This window comes from Lagopus muta, chromosome 2 (assembly GCF_023343835.1).
Source record: "Lagopus muta isolate bLagMut1 chromosome 2, bLagMut1 primary, whole genome shotgun sequence".
Classification (NCBI taxonomy): domain Eukaryota; kingdom Metazoa; phylum Chordata; class Aves; order Galliformes; family Phasianidae; genus Lagopus; species Lagopus muta.
In genome coordinates, this window is record NC_064434.1 from 70,202,488 (window position 1) to 70,224,172 (window position 21,685).

At 42.5% G+C, this 21,685-nt stretch overlaps 1 long non-coding RNA gene across 4 annotated transcripts; it reads right to left on the minus strand.

Moving 5' to 3' along the window:
* Window positions 1-182: 182 nt before the first annotated feature.
* On the minus strand, window positions 183-15,476 carry LOC125688707 (uncharacterized). Of its 4 annotated transcripts, none has more exons than XR_007374847.1 (4): window positions 15,412-15,476; window positions 2,552-2,649; window positions 2,029-2,103; window positions 183-1,273 (listed from the first exon to the last, which is right to left on the minus strand). It is a non-coding gene; the product is annotated as an uncharacterized LOC125688707 (long non-coding RNA). The 4 variants fall into 4 exon arrangements; XR_007374849.1 differs by lacking the exon at window positions 2,029-2,103 and adding an exon at window positions 6,514-6,583 and having other exon boundaries at window positions 15,412-15,443; XR_007374848.1 differs by lacking the exon at window positions 2,029-2,103 and having other exon boundaries at window positions 183-1,261.
* Window positions 15,477-21,685: the final 6,209 nt, after the last annotated feature.

The following is a 21,685-nucleotide window of genomic DNA, read 5'->3' on the forward strand; positions in this document are numbered from 1 at the left end:
CCCCGACCAATCCCGCGCCGCCCGGCCCCGCGGGGGGCGGGGAAGGGCGGGGCCGTCGGCATCGCCATGGTTGCAGCACGCCGGGCCGCCGCCGCCCCCCCGCGAGTTCAGAGACGCGCGCCGCGCCTGGCGGCCGGCGGACAGACCCAGGCGGCGGCGGCGGGATGCTCGCTGCTCCGCTTCTCCTGCTCTTGAGGCCCCTTAGGCGGGCGGTGGTCCGGTGGTCCTCGCTACGCCTCGGAAAGGGGCGGCTCAGGGCTGCAATTCTAAGTTTAAAGGTTTTCTCCGTTGCCTCACTATGTTTTCTCAACGGGTGGCTTTATCACCGCCCATTTGGGCCCGGCACCGCTTTTCTCTGCTCCGCCTGTTCGCGCCACTATCAGACTTCTGCCGGTGCGTTTGCACGGACGGCCGCAGAGACCCTCTGGACTGCGAGTCATAACAGGGTGCAGCAGGGGCTCGGTGCTAAATCTGCTGTGTTAGAGAGAAAAGATACAGCAGTCCAAAGAAACTGCACAGATGCTCACTTGCTTCTCCAGAGAGCCATGTCTGGCCTGGAACTGCCCAGGCAGAAGTCACCTGGTGACTGCCACAGTCCCACAGGAGGGGAGGGATGTATGAAAAGTCAGAGGAAGAAATCAAAGCTGAGTAATTCCCATAGGAAGCATAAAATAACATCACTTCTTTCTTCTGAACAAATGGCTCTTTCAAATAAACTCAACATTGTGATTCTCGATGCGGCTCTAGGCAGCCTGGTGTAGTGGTTGGCAACCCTGCAGGCAGGGGGATTGAAATTAGATGATCTCTGAAGTCCTTTTCAAGCCAGGCCATTCTATGATTGTGTTTGGAGGGAGATAGAGAGAGGCATCAATTTATGCAGAACACAGATTTTGGAATCAAACAGCTGGCATCCCTTGAAGTGAGGTACACTGGAGAGTATGGGCTGCCAGGAGACACACACATGTTCAGGATGGGATTTTTTTATTTATCCAAAGAGTGTTAGATGCAAGTGAGCACCGTAACTGTAAAAACCTGCATCTAAAAAGGCACACACATACACACTACTCCAAAGGCTAAATTCTCATTACCAATGTTTCCAGTGTAATTTGGAGCAGTCTCAACAGTCCAGGGTTGTCAACATGCTGATAAACTCCAGCTCTGTCAGCTGGAGGTGAGATGGCAAAGCAGCTTCCCCACTGCTGTGCAGACTCCTTCACCAGGCAGATGGGCTGGGGGGGAGAACACTGTTCCTTCTATGGCCCTGCAGAGAAAACTTCACACATGGATATGTCAAGTGATCAATTCTGGAGCCATAATCCCATTTAACCTCACACATTCTGCAGGCCACTTACTCTCCAAATGCCTTGCAAAGCCTACGGAATCTTTTCTTGCCCTTTTCATAGTCTAAAAGATGTTGAGACAGCCTTCAAAGGTCCTCCTGAAGCCTCAGGTATTTTCACTGATTTTTAGCAATGTGCTTAGAAAGATTTTTCCCTTTCCAGCAAAATTAGCCAGCCATGCATGTACAGAAAATCCTTCTGTAGCTGCACACTCCACAAGCTTACTGAAATAATCCACTGCACATGCTCAATCACAGTTTTCAAAGCCTTATAACTCAGGCAAATCAAAACTAATTTCCTCTTGAACAAGCAAAGGCACATCTACTTAAAGGAAGGCTACTTACATGTCAGAGTTCACTTCTCAGCCTTCTGCTGATAAAGTTGCAGAAATGCTCAAGAAATGCTGTAAGGATCTATTTAGCTCAAAAAAAAAAAAAACCCCACTTTTTCTTGCCTCTTCCCTCCTTCCCCCCACTCTCCTGATATTCTGAACTGGCTGAACCAGTTCTGTTCAAATCCTTCCAAATTATTCACATTTGGAAAAAGCCCAAAGCCGGAAGATTTCCTTCTGAAGCACTTTTATTTCAGTGACCACAGGAAACATAGAGGTTTAGGATGGAAAATATGATATAGCTTTAACTCTAGGAAAAGCTGCCTGTTGTATTACGACACATTTGCATGCACATACCTCTTTGCCTCAAAAGTCCTAACGTGTTTAGTCAGCAAGTCAAGTCAGACACGCACACACACAAAAAAAGGCAACCTTCAATTAAAGCAAGGAATAGGAGAAAAAAAAATGTAAAACATTTGAAACCGATTTTTCCTAGCACATTTCAAAAGAAAATATTAGCATATTTTAAGAGCAGCATTGCTAGAATGATTCACTGAATTCAAACGCTTCTGTATCAACCACAGTGCTTTAAACAAAAGGGAGATCAATCATGTGAAAGTACAAATAGGGGTGAAATTTGCAGAAGGATTCATCAAAACTTTTTCTTTGATCTGTAATGCAGCACCTAGATTCAATGGGCCAAATCCTGCTCTCCATAGCTAGGGTGTAAACCAGGGGTTATTTCACCACATACATTTGAGAGCAGGTATAGAAACAGACACAAGTAGGATCAGAGGCTAATTCAGTGTGTTAGCATTCACCTGCTTGTAACTAAAGACCACAAACATTGCTCATCCTTTTCTGGAGTGAAATGACCTACCTGGAGGTAAATGAATACTCCATCAGTGAGAACGGAAAGCAGTCCTCCCCTCTAGAAATAAGCAAATCAATCCCTTACTCACACACACAGTCTTGCCCCTGGAAAGATGGGAGTAAAGATCAGGTCTAAAACCCAGAAAATAGGTTTTAAACACTTTTAAAAGCCCAAATTCTGACCAAGCTGCCTGAATCTTTTTGATATACAGAAGCTAATGTTCATAACAGATTCATTTCAGATTATATTTTTTCAAAGTCACGCAGTTATGTCAGAAGCTATATTATTCCCTCCCTCTCAAGAAAATGGTTACTCATTAGCCTGATGTAAGACGTGTTATAACAGAGAAACCACATATTAACAAGAAATGTAAAATACATCTGCAGGGATAAAGGTTTGTTAATACATAGAGAGCTTGAGCTGAATACTCAGCCTGACTGAGTTTGTGTTTGTAGTGAAAGAATTGTGTTTGTAGTGAAAGATCCTGAACCTGCAAACGTTTATGCAAATGTTTAACTTCATTCAGTGCACATTCCCACCGGAGTCAGTCGGACTACTCAGATGTTTGAAATTATATGCTCATGGCTGAGTACTTGCAGGATTAAAGGTTAAGTGCAGCTAGCAGGTCTGAAAAATCTACGTGGGTGTTTTGCAATTCCTCACTGCACAGTGGCAACAATGAGACACAGCCTACCTCCTTCGTTAAAGACATGGGAGTCAGCATGTCCTTTCCCATCTGTTTAGATGACAAGAACTATGTTTGTTTAATTTTTTAGCACAGCTTCTGATGCTACCCAGAGTAGGCAGACATGCTGGCAACAGTGTTCTAGAGTGGCTCACTTCCAGAAAATCTTGTTACCCTCCAAGAACGCTGTTGGAGCTGTTAAAACCCCAAGTAGCAAATATTGTATCATGCAAGTTTCACCTTGAGAACAGCATGTCATCCTGCCTGACCAAAGAGTACACCTTGCAAATCCAGAGTACTTTCAGGTCCATTAGAGCTGAAATTCTCTCTCTCTGCAGACTTTGACATCAATAAGGCAGTATCTTCACTTTTAAAGCATGAAGCAATGACTATTTCCCCTGGAAGAAGTTTTTGTTTTTTTTTTTTTTTTTTTTTTTAAATGCTGTTTCCCCACTAGAGATCAAATAATACATTATGTCATGTGATGCAGATAAAGCAAACACCATATTTTCTCGCAGAGGTTTACAGTGTCACCTTAAGTCCATGTTCTTCCAAGGCAAATAATCCACATTTGGAAGTTCTTCTTCTCTATTAAAGTTGAAAGTTCAACATCCTTTGCAGTTTTTTTTGTTTTATGAACAGAGGAAGTAGACTTTTTTTTTCCTTGCAGGTGGTGAAAGCTAAACTGTTTTTTGGCTAGGATAGAGTTAACTTTCTTTCTGGTAGCAGGTTCACTGCTATGTTTTGCATTTTGGTTGGAAATAATGTTGCTAACCCAACCGTACTTAAGTTCTTGAACTGGGCTTACGCTAAACTGTAAGGACATTCCAGCTTCCAGTGCTGTACTGCCAGCATGAGGCTGGGAATGCACATGGAGATGGAGGGACAGAGCCAGGACAGCTGACCCAAACTGGCCAAAGGAACGTCCCATATCATACAGGGTCATGTGGAACAATAAAACTGGAGGAGCTGGCTAAGGAGCTGCCACTGCTGAGGAACTGAGTGTGCGGAGTGAAATCATGGTGATCAATTGTTTTGTGCATCACTTGTCTTGCATATTCTTCTGTCATTATTACCATTGTTATTATCCCCTTTTCCTTCTATGTCCTATTAAACTGTCTTTATAACAATCCATGATTTTCACCATTTTTCTACTTCTCTCCCCCCCACTCTACTGTGGGAGGCGATAGCAAACAGCACCATGGTGCTGAGATGAATGCTGGGTTAAAACACAACAAGACAAAGAAAGAACAACTCAGCCTTCAGTAGGCCTCCTGCTAAGGATGGCAGCAACCAGTACAAACTACAGATGCACTGCCAACTATTCTTCCTAAGCTGAGTCACTTAGCGAGTCCGATTGAACTTCAACAGCACATAAAAAACCCCCTCTTGCAGCATTCTGGAGGCTGATCATCAGATTTCAAGATGTGATATGGCTCAGAAGCATCTCTCAAAGGAAAGTGATGATAGGTGGGTGAGAATCAGCCATGGAGAGAGACTTGCCGAATCAGCAACCTCACCTTTGATTGGGACAATTCGATCCTCATTTGTTGCATTTATCTGAATTCTCAGGATCACGCTTGATTTCTTGTTGTTGCCAGGAGTGGTAAAGACTGGTGATCTACAGGAAATTCCTTCCTCTCCTCTCAAGCATGCTGTCATCACAGTGATGTGCAGCCATAGCACTATGCACTAGCCTAGCATCTGAGGCTACAGGTGAACACAGAGTGCTAATGCATAGTACAGTAGTCTGGTTTTGAGCAAAAAATAGATGTGAACTCTTCACACAGTGTCTCTGTAACCTCAACTGGTATTTTATATGTTCAAACTTATAATCCAGATCAGCAATGTGAGGCTGTCTATGATACAGCAAAGCATAGAAACTGCTGCTAAACTAGCTGACAGCAAAATTCCTGGAGAATTGGAAAGAAGTTTCCCCAACTCAAAGCATTCTGCCAGAAGCAGCTTTTACTCATCTCTTTAACTAAAATCTTTCCTAGCTAATTGCACTGACACCAGCTCACCACATGAGATATGAGAGAATGAAGACAAGACAAAATGGAAAGAGGAATGAAGGAAGACCTGTAGGAAGGGAGCTGAGATTGCAAGGAAGCCATGTATGGCCTTCCCATTTGAAGTTACAGAGCTGTATTCAGATTATCTGTCTGCAGCATCCAAAGTGGAATGAATGGCGATTCAGACAGCCTGCTTCCCAAGATGTCAGACCTTGCCTTCTTATACAATCAACAGGGAGAGGATGATGCTTAACTACTTAACATAGGTACCATAAATGCTTCTCTTCAGATGACTACAAGTTTCAGAAGGGCAGTGAGAGTAAGCCTTTTCTTTCTATGTAATATTTTAGCTTCATTTGGATAACGGAGTGGAAAAAAAGCGGAAAATATCTCCTTACTTTGTCCTCGCTTCCTTTATAGTAAGTGTTAAAGTGATTTCAGCCAGAGCCACTGAAAGCAGGTTTTCCGCTACCTAGAGAAGCGCCCTAATCACTGACAATGACAAGGTAATTCCAGAGGTGCCATAACAGACAGGCTGAATAGAGCTTTATATTTTTATTTATATTTTTATATATTTATATATATTTTATTTATATTTTTATATATTTATATATTTTTATTTATATTTTTATATATTTATATAAAATTTATTTATTTATTTATTTTTTAAAGAATAATGAGAGGAAATATTTCTATGTTCACACTGTTGTCTCCCACTCAGATGCACACAGAAGAGCCCATGCCTCAGAAGTGATGTGCTGCCTGGAGCAGCCTACCTACACAATTCATCCTGGGCACTACATGGTCAGCAGTGGTGCACATTCCCAAAGGCTTCTCCATGCTTGACAAGTGACACACACCTGGCCTAGCATCATGCCTACTTTTTCCTTTTACAACCACAGCCAAACAAATCCCAGTGATTCATTTTTAATCGATACTCTAGATTGTACTCCCAGATATTGCTCAAGAATATTTTGCATTGTGCAATTAGAAGTAGTCTTTTCCCACAGCACATTAAAAATAAACATGTCACTTTATCCTGTTCTTTTGCATACTTGCCAGTTCATGAAATGTGGTGTTTGGATCTCACAGTCTTTATAACAAATGACATAGGTTCTTCTGTATCACGCGTAAGAGCATATTTTGTGCAAGACAGAAGAGATGCTCATAGCTGCTTCAGTTCACATACTCTGTATAAGTCATATATTGATTTCTCCCAAATTTAATCTTTCAATATCTTGGAACAGACAATAAATGGGCTCACTCACCACAGGCAATGGAAGTTGACCCCCCCTTCGTGGCCTTTATAACAATTTATCTTCAAACCTTTATCATCATCTGCTGAAATCACGAAAGACGTTGTTGGTTTCACCCCGTTTTCAGAAACAAATCATGAGAAATCACTTCTACAGCATTCCACTTCCCACAGTGGTAGCCAGATCCACCCTCTATGTAACACTTCTGAACCACGATGAACTTGGCCCCAACATCTATCACACAAAATAATTCAAAAGAGGAAAAAAGGATTGTACCATGTATTTTCCATGCCCTTTGGTCTTTCAAGAATTTCAGGTACAGAAGAAAGTGTTTTCTTCCAAGACAAACAAAATAAAAGACCATTCCATCATGTTTTTATAAGATCTGCAGGTTTGTGAACTGATTCTACATCTTTTTCCTTTCTCATTCAACTGCAGCACCATACAGTGTTTTATCTGGCTTTCTGAACTACTGAACTGAGAGAGACAAGTACCGCATGGAGAAATGGCCAGATAATGATTTGACTTTTACTTGTAAATTAGAATCTTCCTGTTCATACAGGTGTAAATGAGTCCTCCTCAGCTGAAATAATACTTTTGGCAGCAGAAGTTCTCCGGCAAGATTATTCCTTCTATATAGGAATATTCTATCTTTTGTCTGAGAGAGAGATACCTGCTCTAATTTTCATCTCACATGCACTGACGTAAACTGGGCATCAACTCTGCAGAAGGCCACTTCTCTGCAACAGGATGAAAGTGGTTTAAGTGGAGAAAAATAAGCAGCTTTCTCAGGGAGTGCTAGAAAAGGAGGAGACCATCAAAAGAGAGAAGACACACACTCTTCTTGGGCACATGTTAACATATCCTGACTTAGGACAGCCTGGCACAAGAGACGTGGCTACACACTGCAGCCTTTCTCCATCACTGGTGAAGGAGAAAATCCCACACTCTAGGAAGTGCTCTCTACTGCAATGCTGGGAATAGGAAATGCTATGATGCTGAACAAGAAAACTGCCGTTTCTGATTTCCCAGCTTTCTAAGCAGCATTTCTATCATATGCTTGTTTTTCAATTATCTTGTCTGAGTGAACCCTTCTGTATGGAAGTCCCAGAATAATGTTACAGGAACAAACATCTTCGGCTGCATCGCACAGTGTAAAACCAGAAAAATCTGTGTCCTTGCTACAGAAGAGATCACTAGATACTTGCCTAGGCACACTAATGTGCCTGCAGAGGTGCAGCAGGACAGAAGAGACAAATGGTGCACATGCAGTATTGACTTTGGCAGCTGTATGCCACACGAAGCATAATTGAAACTCTACCTCTAAACAGCAGAGCCTCTGCCAAGCTGGGCAGTGTCTTACCCAAACCATGATCTGAGTCATCTGCCATTTCAGCATCATGCTTTGCTACCTGCCCTGAGGCAGGTCAGACCTGGGGCTCCTGCTGATGAGAGCAGAGAGCAGGCAGGAAGTTGTGTGCATTGCCACACCTGAAGGCAAGGATCCCATCAGGAAGATGTTCCTGTCACAGCATGCTAGCCAGGCACACATCTACATACCACAGACAAACCCTGTACTTCAGAAGTAACTCCCTGTGCTCCCACACTTTCACAAAGCTCTGTCAAGGCACTGCAAGAGGACTTCAGCCAGAACAGAAGCAATATTCCCTGTGCTTGGGCACTGGGGTTTTCCTACTCTTTGCAGAGCTGTATGCAGTTAGGAAGCCTCACCTGCTGCAGAACCTCTATCAAATTTTATCTCTCTCTTCCTTTTTAATGTTTCAGCTTATTAACTTCACAGATTTCATCTTTCTTCTTGGCAGGCGGAATTCTTTTAAAGTCAATGAAGGGCAGTGCATTTTCTTGCTGCAATTAATCACATGCTCTCTGGCATGTGACTAAATAACAATAATTAACCCAGCAGCTGGAGTTTCCCTGGGTTGGACCATGATGCTCTGTGCTGGCTTCTCTATAGTGTTTGCTTGCTCTCAGTTTGTCTACACTGCTTTCTTGGCTAGCTTACCTTAAGGCATACCATGTGCTTGAGTAACAATAATAAATAGGAAAAAATGAGGTAGTTCATGTGGTTATTATTTCAGTTAGATTTTCTGTTCTAAAAGCCAAGAAAATATCAGCAGGCCCAATACACGCAGAAGAACAGGTTGTTTTTTGTAATTTTTTTTTCTTTTTTTAACTCTACTCACTAAAAACATTGAGCTGTTGCATAGCTATATCAAAGAGTTTGATGGGACACCAAATTAGCTCAGAATCCCACTGGTACTTTAGTTGCTGGATTTGGTCAGCAATGAGCTCATATAATGGCTGACAAAGAGAGAGAGGAAATATGTCTGCATTTGGAAGACATGAACAGATTCAAATCTCAGATGCTCATCGGGGTCAGCCTGCACATGTCTTTCTTTCAGTTCTTGAAAAATTGTACGAAGATAGTGCACAGAAAAGAAAGCTTGAAATAAAATGCCAGTAGTCCTGACAAGATTCTGTAGCATGCAGTTGACAGAGCACCAGCACAGTTTGCTAAGGAGAGAGAAGCTGTGGAGTCACCTCCATGGAGATCTTCAAAAGCCACCTGGACTTGAGTCTGGGCAGCCTGCTCTGAGAGTCCCTGCTCATACAGTTGGACCAGATCACCTACAGAGGTCCCTTAGCCACACTGTGATCCTCTGACTCCTGCAGCCCACTGTCCCAGCCAAGGAAACAGTGTTCTATTGGGAACGAAGCAGTACTTAGTAGATGTCTCAGAGTAGCCAGTATGCTTCCGACAGCCAAATAAATGCAAAATATAAGGGCTCACATTTATACAGACATGATAGGTCTGCACTGAGATTCATCATATGCAGGAGTTACTTCTTCTAGACTTGTGTTGACTCCATGGGAATGAACTCTTCACAGAGAGACCTCTCCAATGTAAGATGCCTACTACAGTTGTGCTTCTATTCTGAACTCCCAGTGAAAAGTGACGCTACTAAGAGCTGAGGCAAGTCTGAATAAATTAGTTATCTGAGTCAAGGTCTCTTCATAGCATGCAACCAGTCACCACCTTCTAATCTAATCCTTCCTACAAAGATTTTCCTTTGCCTTCCTCAGGAAGCACTCAGAGAGCTGTGAAATGGACTTATGTTAGGCCATTTGTGGTGGATCAGATCCTACAGCACGTTATGAACAATGTTTGCACTTGCAGTAGGCTCCCCCATTGTTGTCGCAAAGATACAACTAAGAATGTATGCTGCTCTCAGTCTTGCTGACACCTTTAGTAAAGCCTGCACAGATCCTGTATCTGCTCTACTGAAAAGACACCAGTATAGAGGCTGCTAATCTAGCACCATTCTGATCCACTAATTTCACTAGGACAAATAAACAAAAACAGCACTACCACCAGCAATAACAAAACTGATGCAATTGGCATTTACTGTATTTTCAGCTCATTATTTCCACTGGAATTTCAGGCACGAAAACAACCCCGCACAGGAAAAATAGCAATCAGGTATAGGTAGAATGAATATCCTCTGGAAGCAAAGAGATATATCTTGACAATTGATTACATAGATGGGAAAATCTTATGAAGAGTGGCAAAGCTGACAACAGTTTGGGAGCACTGGCAACATCCCAAAGGCTAATGAAAGTATCCTCTCCATTCAGTGTTTCTTGACATCTCCCCTGAGTGCAAGGTTAGAAACTGTACATTTTTTGTGTTGAGACAAATTCTTTCAGGCTTGTCACAAGTACAGATGCTGCAATTGCCAACCCAGGGCTATAAGACTCAAAAAAGGCTATACTTCTGTCTTTTTTTTTTTTTTTTTGTGCTAAAGATGACTCTTGTAACATCTTGACTCCTGAGCAAGATGAATTCTGTCACTGTGCCAATTCTTTGCACTAGGCAGTGGAGGGCAAAGATAAGGTTTCAGATGTGCCCCACTTATGTGTCAAAATACTGCAACACTGACAAGTACTTTAGTGCCATGTATTCCCAGAATACTAAACTTCTTTCTAGGACTGCCTTTTACTGTACAGTATGACTCCTTTCATGCTTTTGAATATCAGCATTCCTTTTCACTTGCACTTAGGCTAGAAAGAGAAGAAAGCCTCTCACAAAAATTAGGATTATGTTTTTTCCAGTCTCTGCTCGTGGATGTAGCACCTGTGAACTATCCACACAAGCAGAGATTAGAAGTCTCAGAACTAAGATATACTTACAGCTTTTCCACCCTGAAGTGTTCTTTATCAGATCTTAACCTACTATTTATCTTAGCAAGATTTAAAAAAGGGATGCTTTATTACCTAGCTCAATATCTTCTTGCCATCTTCAGAGATGATGGAGTGGAGAGTGCACTTATAAAATCTGCAGATGACATGAAGGTGGGAGTGGATGCAAGCACTTCAGAAGATGGGATCAGAATACAAAATGATCTCAAGACATTAGAGAAATAGCCCAAAATGAGCAAGTTGGAATTCAGTAACAACCTGTACAAAGCACTGCACACGTAAAATGAAAGATCAAATGTACAAATACAAAACGCAGAATCATGGAAGAGGTGAAGAGACTGCAAAAAAGGATGTGAGAGCTACAGGTAGGGCTCAAAGCAAATATGAGCAAAGCAGGAAAATCTCACACTGATGTATTATTACATGTGCATCATATGCAATGAGATTATTCAGCTCTGCAGGGCACTGGTTCTCACACAGCTGGAGAACTGGATCTAGTTCTGCATGGCTTGAATAAGAGCAACAAGAATAAAAGAGATTTAAGCAACATGATCAATCAGAAATAGCTCAGATAATTAAATTGATCCTTGCAGAAGCTCTAAAGGGAGGTTTGATAATAATTTACCAATATGTGAAGAACTGTTCAAGTGAGGACAACAATCACTCCCTTAGCCTAGTTTTCAGGAAAGAATCAACTAGATCCTACAGAATAACAGATTTAAGTCAGATATCAGCAGAAAATCCAAGGCTGCCTAACAATCTTTGGTAATGACTCAGCTCACTGGATTTTCAGGCATGAAAACAACCCTACATAGGAAATATAGCATCAAGTAAAATTCTTCTGGAAAAAAAAGAGACTAGGGACTCTCTGCTAGTGAAGGACTTCAGGCGTAGATCAAGCGGTACTAAAGTTGTCCCTTCTCCAAGGGGGAATCACATACATGTTCTCAGTGCACTTACCCATCTTCTCAGCTTTCTCAAACCTGTCTTATCAATACCTCCATCCAAATGCTTTGATTTGCAGGTGCATACAGCTGAAGTTCAGCTGCAGGTGTTTTTCTGTCTCTTCAATTCTTCAGTAGTTATTAATATGGAATCAGATGCCTTTCCTTTCTCATGCTCTAGGTGAGCAAGAAGGAAGCACTCTTACCATCTTGCTCTGCTCCCTGCTTGCACACATAGGTTTCCCAACAGTAAGAGCTGTGGGGGCTTGCATTCCCCCTGCTCTCCCCAGTGCACTGCACATTCTACCAACTATGTGGCGTGGCTACAAGTGAGCAATCACAACTAACTCCTTTCCAGTCACTCTCAGATATAATTCTGAGCTGGGACTCCACCTGTAATAGCTTCCAGTCATCCTGAATTTTTATCCTCACAGTGGTGGAAAGTAGAGAACGTTTTTTTCCAGGGCTCAGCTATCTGTGGAGACCCTCAGGCTCTAATCTCTACCCCACTGAATACAAAGCCTGAGGCTGCAGTATTTCAGGGACTCACAGCCCGACCTGTGGGATGCAGTGCAAGTGCTGAGTGACAGTGACTTGCTGCCTGAATCTGCTCTGCCGTGTGCTGCAGACTGAGGTGCAGCATCACCACATGCGAGATAACTTTAAATTATAAGAAACAGCTGAAGGAGGAAGGAGCACCATGCACACTGATCTGCACTGCTTCACAGTAGCTTTTACAAATGACTTTGTTCACAGCCCTAAAAACCCCAGCAATGCAATTAGCATGGAGCATAAAGCTGGATAGCAACCTTGGGTGTGCAACCAGCACAGGTAAACAGATGGGACAACTGCTTGCATCGCCCTGCAGGGCTTCTGTTATGGATGGAGAATATTTTTCCTCTGCCCCCACAGACAGCCAAACCAATGTCAAGAGGTAATAAAACGAAACGTATAAGCTTTACTGCTGTAATTTTTTTTCTTAGAAATTAAAAAAAAAAAAAGGAAAAAACTGATTGCCTGCATTTTCACTAGACTTTCTAGATCAAAAAAGACTTTAAATTTGAAAAATAAAAGGCTTCTGAAACTCTAACTTGCTCCTAACAAGCTGCTGAGATATCAGTGAGAAGTCAACTGCACACATGCACACAAGTGATCTCAAGCCACCCCAGAAAAGGTTAACATTTTTAACATCCTTCAGTACCTTTCTTCTCTCCTTCTTTTCACAGCTCTTTTTTCCCCCCAGCTTCTTTCTTCCCATTCCCTAATTTCCCCTCCCAGCCTCCCTTAAGAAAAATGAACTCTCAACAAATTTCACTTCTTTCAGCCTCTTTCACTTCTCTTCTAGCCCTGTACTCTAATCCTTTTCTTTCTTCTACTTCCTTTACTTACTATATCCAGGGATACATTTCCTCAGCCATTTACTGATTTATTCATGTATTTACTGCTTTTGGCTGTTGTCCTCACAGAAGCCCTCACATTTCCCATCGGCTCCCAGATTTGGCTCATGTCCCTGCAGCTGGAGAAAGTTTCCCCTCTAGCTATGGGCACACCACAGCTGCAGCTGACCTGACACCCAGATTTCAGTCAGTTCAGTTTTAACAGCGGGACCAGAGCTCTGAAGGGCATAGTATGGACTGCAAGATCTGCCTAGGATTCTAATAAATGCATGGGGGCTTAATGGTAGCTCACCTTTATGCTGCAACAGCTGCACAATGTCCAAACAAGCCGTAATTACATAGTAAAATAACTGATCTCACCAGGGATCTCACAATAATGATCGTATCATGGCAGCTTTTAGATACCTGCACCTTACCACATCTCACTCCAGAACATTACAAGTAATGAAGATGCCCAGGAGAAATGATCCTGCCTAAAAACGATGGCAGAGGGAGTGCACTCCTTCCCCAGTACATCGTTTCACCAGCTCACTGCTGACCCAGCACATCCTTGCCTAGAGCTTGCCAGATGCCCAAGAGTAGAGGGCATTGGCCTCATGGACTTATGGATGCTCTCTACAGAGTTCATGAAGAAACAACCGTTCCCAGTGCAGATCAGGACCTTCCATAGCCCACAGCGAGCAATGCTCAGGGGTCCAGGCAGGAAGAGAGTAATGAAGATTGACTTTTTGGATAACAGCTCTCATCTCCAAAAGCCCTGATTGTGTGATAATCCTGTCCATGAGAATTTTGCTTTTGTGCTCAAAAGAATAAGAGAAGCCTTATGTCATTTAATTCTCTTAAGATACAACAGACAAGAAAGGGGATAAAAAAAACCCACAAAAGGGAAACTAACAGGAAAACCAGGCCAGCATGGTTTAGGAATGAAGTCCTGGTGTTTCCACTGATGCTGATTTAAGTCCCAGTTTCTCAGCAGGGCCAGATCCCCAAAGGTATTTGAATGTAGAACTAGCACATGAAACAAAGACGAGGGTTGTACTTAATACAGTTGTGTGAAACCCTTTGATGGTAAGCCCTGAAGATAAGGGAGTGATATTCAAACTCACCAGAGCATAACACTCTAGTTTAACTTGGCTGAGAGTCAAGCACTGTGTGCTGTTCCTACACAGTGTAGGAAACTGCACTTTGGCTGTGCTCAATAAATAAATGATGATAACAAAATCTGAAGAATAACCAGAAGAATACATGGAAATGACTTACGTGTGAGATTCCCTTAGACACAACTCTTTGCCTTCAGCAAAGTGAAATACACTTCCACTGTAGGCTTATACTAAGACAACTATTACTTTATACCTATTATTCCAAGTCAGCAAAAACAATAATCTGAGACTGCAATGGGTCAAATAGTCTATAAGTTATCGGGCAGATTATAGTGCAGGCCTGTGGACCAAATAGATGATTCTCTGGGGACAGTGAGTGAAGCATTAAAGATATCTGAATTCTTCCCTTAACATACAGCCCAACCTTTGCATCTTGATGATCAGTGAGGCTTGCTTACAGTGCATTGCTTATTATTTGTGAGAGAGGACTAGGGGAAAATAAAAAGGCTGGATGAGTAAGAAGGCACAAAAGCCTTGATGGAACAATATCTATCACAAATGTTATCCTGCCTACTGTTTTTTCCAAAATGCTGCAGTGAAGAAAGGGATTTCTAGTCACAGGACACTGACATAGGAGATTTTTCTATGGATTGGTACTTTTCTTTTGAAAACAAGTGCAAGTCACAAAAGATGAAATTGTACTAATAAAATGTTTTGTAGTGGGCAAGATAAATAGCCTAGGGTTATGGCCAAGCAGGTGAGCTCCAGTTGGTATTAGCTATACAAAATTGTCAGTGTTGAAAGTGTCCTTGAGATCACTGAGTCTGATCCCCCTGTTAAAGCAAGTACTTTGCAGTTAGTCACACAGGTAGGCATCCAGATGGGTCTTGAATATCTCCATAAAAGGAGACTCCACAACCTCTCTGGGCAGTCTGTGCCAGTGCTCTGTCACCCTTGCCATAAAAAAGTTATTCTTCATGTTTGTACAGAACTTCCTTTGTTCAGGTTTTAGACCATTGCTCCTTATCCTATTGCTAGACAGCGCCACGAAAAGGCTGGCCTCCTCATTTTGCTTCCCACCCCCTTTAAATATTTATAAATATTAGCCAGACTTCCATTCAGTCTTTTTTTCTTCAGGCTGAACACAGCCAGGTGTAGCAAAGGGAAAGGCATTACAACAAATGTGTGGCAAGAGAAGGACCAACACAATAGAAAGCTGCTGTAAATGAAGGGAAAAAGATTACTCACCCATTTCTGAAAATTCTAGGTTCACATAAGAAAGCTTCAACGAGAAAGGATCTCCAGAATCTCTTCCCAGTGGCAGTCAGCCTTTAAATGAGGTCTAAGAGAGATGCAGCCAGACTCCACCCCCTTCCAGTTGCACAGGTGAATTGACTTCACCTGTGCTCCCAGGACTGACCGGGTCCTTTCCCCAGGTGTTCAATCCACAGTTCAGGCAGTGACTCAACAGTTACCATACACCTAGGTCACTCAGCCTTTCCTCATACGAGAGATGCTCCAGGCCTTTTATCATCTTTGTGGTCCTCTGCTGGACTCCTTCTAGGAGATCTCTGTCTTTTTTAAACTGGGGGGCCCAGAACTCTTTGTAATGCACTCCACGAAATCATTGGCCTTCTTGGCCACAAAGGCACACTGCTGGCTCATGCCCAACCTGTTGTCCACCAGAACATCCAGGTCCTTCTCTGCAGAGCTCATCTCCAGCATGTCATCCCCTATCCTGTACTGATGTTATTTCTTCCCTTGTGCAAGACCCTACATTCACTCTCATTAAATCTAATTAAATCAACAGGCTCCTCTTTGCCCAACTCTTCAGTTTGTCCAGGTCTTATTGCACAGCCTCACACTCCAAATCAATACTTTGTATTGGAAGCAACTGGCCACCAGTAGACATCTCAGTTACTTCGGGTAGGCACGGAAGATCCAGCCCAGCTTCTAATGTAACTAGAAGCACTGCTGCATTGGAACAAGTAAGCAGCTATCCTCTGGCTTGGCTGCTGGCCTCCAGCTAATGATCAGGGTGGCACAAGGCATGGGACGTCTCTGCAGACAGCAAGGCAGCAGAGCTGTGTTCACAGCCAGACAGGAATTCTTGAAGGGCAGTACCAGTGACTTGCCATTGTAATAGACTCAGACTTGCTCCTGCTGTAGATGTGGCTGATGTCCCACAAAATACAGCTGGGATCAGGATGAAAATACAGGGCCATATCATCCCTGCTGCTGTGATAATAAAATATTGTCTTGTTGTTATTAATACTATATCAAGACAGGAATCACATAGACAAATGTCTCTAGATGAAATACATTTAAACTAGGTTTAGGGCATATCATCAAGCACTCGTAGAAAACCTGTACTGAAGGAATGGAGAGACAAAGAGGACTGGAAATGATAAGACACTTCTGTGTTGGCCAGGTCTCTGTACAGTTTTATTCTTTAGAGGATACACTTAAGAAATACTGAACCATGTTATTAGCATCTAATAAATATTTACTCAGAAGAGTTAAATGTGCTTCACAACTGAAGTGAGATTTGCAGAGGACAAAGTAGTGCTTCTATGAATCAGTTGGTGAACTTTATTCTGCATGTGACAGAGCAAAAAAAAAATCATAGAATGATAGAATAATAGACTGATAGAACCATAAAATCACAGAATGCTTTGTGCTGTAAGGAGCTTTAAAGCATACCCAGACCCTGCCATGGGCAGGGACTCCACCCACCAGCTCAGGCTACCCAGGGCCCCAGCCTGGGTGAATGCCTCCAGGGATAGAGCATCCGCAGTTTCTCTGAGCAGCCTATTCCAGGGTCTCATTATTCTGTGAGTAAAGAATTTCTGCCTCAAATCTAATCATATTCTCTCCTCTTTTAGTTTAAAGCCATTCCCCATTCTCCTATCACTGTCAGATCATGAAAAAAGTTGTTCCCCCTCCTGCTTGTAAGCTCCCTTCAAGTACTTGAAGGCTACAAGGAGGTTTGTCCACAGCTTTCTCTTCTCCAAGCTAAATAAACACAGGAAGGAAAGAAAGTGGAAAAGTCACCTCTCGGAAAAGCACTTGCTATTGGGTCTTGTCTTCCATCTCTCTGCAGAGAGGAATGTTTACCCCCCACCACTTCCAACACAGAATTTCCTTTGGATGATTCCTAACTTTCCTGCTCTGTTCAGATAAAAGCCACTACCTGGAAGACCAGATTATGAGTATCTCAAAAAAGTGTTTCCACCAGGGGACAACGCCTCCCAGGCAAACATTTTGGGCAAGAGAGTGAACTTAGGATCTCCAGTAGGAAGGCTACAAGCTCTTTGCAAAGAGGCTAAACACTAGCAGAACAGGTGTCAGACAAAATCCACTCATCACAGGTGAGTCCTCATGCTTGTAGGGTCTGCCACAGCTGCCCCACCTGTGTCAGGATTCCTGGACGGCTGTGCGAACTGGGGAAACACAAAGCTGAAAGAAGATGGCTGCTTGATGTGCCTGGTTTTTCAGTGTGTTGCTCAATCTGAGGTCAGATCTTAGCGAACCAAAATGAATCAGAATTTTTGTGAAATAAATATCCTCCCCAGAAATATTTGGTTTAACTTAAAATATTTTGTTTCCATCTCAAATTATGTTACCTTTTAATAGTAACAATAAGAATAATAATGGTTTCCATGGGATTCCTCAAACAAAACCTTCAACTTCAAACTAGGAACACAAACTTTTTTTGAAATCTTTGATTTGATGATGATTTACTAAGTGAAAACTTAGTGTTTCTCAAGAAACTGCACCTTGTTATATTTGCACCCACAGGGGTTTGCAATTCACACTGTTGGGTGCCAAATACTTCCCATCCTGGCCATGATCAGCAGCCAGTGGTTTTGGGGGCATTCTCCAAATGAACCTCTCAAAAAAAAATTAAATTTAATGGGCTTAAAAAATATGACATGAATCCCCCACTGCAGTGTTCTAAACACACAGTATTGAACAGCAAAGCTACGATTTTTTACCACCTTCCAGAACCCAGCAATGCTTTCGTCTGTCTGAGCTGGCTAATTTTACCCATAAAAACAGCAATGCAGACATAATAAATGTTGCATTCTCAGTTTCATTCTAACTCTATAAACAAACACAGGACTGCCAGTTTTACACTACTACTATCAATATATCTCTAATTTTAGCCATATCTGCATGGTCCCTTCAGAAGTAAATGTGAGCTCTTTTTAATGCCTTTTTTTTTTTTTTTTTAAATGTTCAGTCTATTCATTCATCAAAATGCTCCTTACTGAAATGGCGGTACAGGGTCTACACTTAGCTATAAAAGAAGGTCTAAATGTTTCAAATTGGGAGGTTCAAGTACTGCTTACAAAGTGAAATCTGCAGAAAGTAACAACAACTAATATATAAATAAAAACAACAACATGAGTGAAGTTTTCTTGTTAAGCAGTGTCTGACTGTTAAAATTCACTGCATTTGGCACAAACATGGGCAGAAGGCTGTGTGATTGGTGAGAGCACTGCCCCAGCACTGCACTTTGGTTATACAGAGAGCTGGCTCCAGCACGTGGGGGTCTCTGTCTCTTCCCTTCTGCAGAGCCTCCTCTGCCCACACTGCAGTGCAGGAGCAGATCCCCCACCTTCCCTTTCGCAGATGCTGTGCATTATGCAGCTTCAGAAAACAGGAATCTCTTCAGGCTTCAATTGACCTTAAAAATAGTTTTCAAAAATCCCTTCCTCAGCAAAACTGGATGTCTCGGAGGATGGGTAATAGAATACAGGGGTTTGCTTCCTCTCACCACGCTTGCCAATTACCAAAAATTGGTACTGTTTGACAGCAACACCTGTGTGATTGCACACACTGATTAATGGTGGCAGGGAGTGCATTCCCTGCAAATGTGCCATTGCTAAACTGGTGTCACTCCAGACCCCTCCATGTCAGCTTGCCCAAGCGAAGCTGCAGTGAGTAGAGATTCAATTTTAAGTATTTTACAGTTTGGGAACTCACAGGTTATTGTTAGGCAAGTTTTTATTTGTATTATCCCAGCTACAGTCACACATGGAAATTCCATCCATAAGCACTCTGAGATCATTCCCCTAACCACAGTTTTTGGGCTTGCTAACAGTGAAATTACTCACAGAAGGACAGAAAATGTACAGGTTACAGTGGAGCTTCCCTTAGCATACAGGTATTCAGATTGTGGTCAACACTGTGGCCATAGGTGCTCACATGGGATGGCCTTATTGCCTTTCCTTATGTCACTGTCCCCCATGTAAATTCCCGTAACCTTTGTATGGCTGTGTTACACGCACACTGACATGCACTAGCATGCACAGACTCCTCTTTTGTTGAATTTAAGAGTCCTTTTATGCAACCTAGTCAATAAATCTGAAAAGAACAAGTCCATATCTGAAGCACAGTGGGACAAATAATCACACACCAGCCAACTCTGACGATGCTATGCACTCTGTCTAAATATACAAGGAGTGCTTTGATAGAAAAATGCACACATACACACATGTATGCATAGAGACAGACAAGGATATATCATTTATAATATGTGCATATACCCATATATACATATATAGAGAGAATCTTTCAAAACAGAAAAGAAGATTTAGTCACACTGCTTCTTGATGGTAACTGATGCTGTATATCTGCACATACACATGTGCATATGCTGCTGGTACTGCAAAAACCATCTGCGCTTGCACTGTATAGCAACATTTAGTCACATTTCCCATGGAAATTATGATTTATGAAATCATCCTTCATCCTGCCTGCTTACTCTCCTTGAAATTCCAAACCTTTTTAACATCTTCAACCACACCTGGAGACAACGTGTTCATTACAGAATACAAGAAAATAGGCATCCAGACAGGAGAAATCCCCAACATGTATCGTGCCTGATGTAAAAGCTACAGTATGAATTGACCCTCATTTTAACCAATAGAATCTACAAGATAAAGCAAACTTAAAACTCCAGCTATCTTAGGGAAGTTTAAAAAGAAACTTCTACTCAACTTCCAGATACAAGATAGTGGGACCACTGGCTTTATTAGATCCTGCACTCACAACTCAGCTTTGCTCTGCCATTCTGAATAGTGTTTCTCTGTCAATTTCTGGCTTGGATGTTCAGCAAACACACTCATCCTGTACAATACTTCTTATACCCAACATTTTTCTGCTTGTAAAGGGTTGAATGACTCCCTTCCAGAGAGAATTTCATACTTAGAGTAAGTGACGTACATATTTATGTCAGAAGGAATTAGACCAGGATTTAACTGATGGGAGAAAAATGGTCCAAGTGCAATGATGACTTCTGAATTTTGCAGCTGAAGAGGTATTAAACAATACAAGAATTTCCAAGTCTGTTTTTCTTATTCCCCATTCTAAACCTTACCAAAGACACAGGGTGCAGTGAAAATGTTGCCCATCAAAAACAGACAAAATGGTTTAGAGGCCACACAAAATGGTTGGAAAGTCTTACCTAAACAAGAGGTTTATGAATTCTGGAGGCTGTCCCAGATGATGATGGAAGATGGTTTCATGTCTCCCAGTCCTTCTGAGGGGACCAAAAACCACACCAGGCTGGGACAGGGCTGTATGAATTGGCTCCTACACAGCCATTTCCACATCCTGTGCTGCTGGAGAGGCAGAGGTGGGAGCCATTAGGGCACTGGTAGTGAGCAGGTCGTGGTACTAAAGAGCTGCCCAGGGATTTATACGGCAAGTAGCTTTAATAGGGGATTTCTAAACTTCCTAAGAGGTAGGCACCCAGAACTCTGAAGACCCCTTCCAATGAAAGAAATTACACATTTCCACATAGCATAACTGTTACCATATTGCTGGCTTTGCATGCGATGGCAAGATAGAGCTCATTGGGATTCAAGTCACCTCATTCCCATTAATCATGTTAATAATTGAAAACATATGTTCAGCTTGAAAGCACAGCAAGAGAGTTAGGCAACCCTACATGGAAGCGCGCTGTTACCTAATTCTGATGATACTCATTAGTGTACCCTTGCCAACCTCAGATAGAAAATCCTCCCACCCACGTTAGGTACAGCGTCTGTTGTTAACTTCTGCTCCAGCCTGACAAATGCCTTCCCTGGGCACCCCTTTCACCTATGGAATTCCTCTTCAGTCAAGTCTGACCCTTCTCCCACCACATGGACACAGTGCAAGTGGTGAGGAGAGCCCTGGGCCACCACACTGTGTCTGTAGGTTCATGCCCCTGGTTGTGATCTGCAGGAGCCAACACCAGACCTCAGGTCTGCTGGTGAATCACTATCTAGTTCAGACAAAAATGAGAATACAGAACAGAGGCAGTTTTTGAGTGAGCTTCAGCTTCAGGAATGTGCTATTCTTGACTTGTGAGCTTTGTTCAGGCCCAAGAAAATGCTAGGAGGGCTCATAGGCAGGGCTTTAAACTAGGTTTGAAGGGGGCAGGGGGTATCTAGAGAGCCTGCTCATGAAAAGATGTGTGTCTAACCAGCAAAGAGGGACAGGGTGCTATTACAGGCCTTCAACCTGC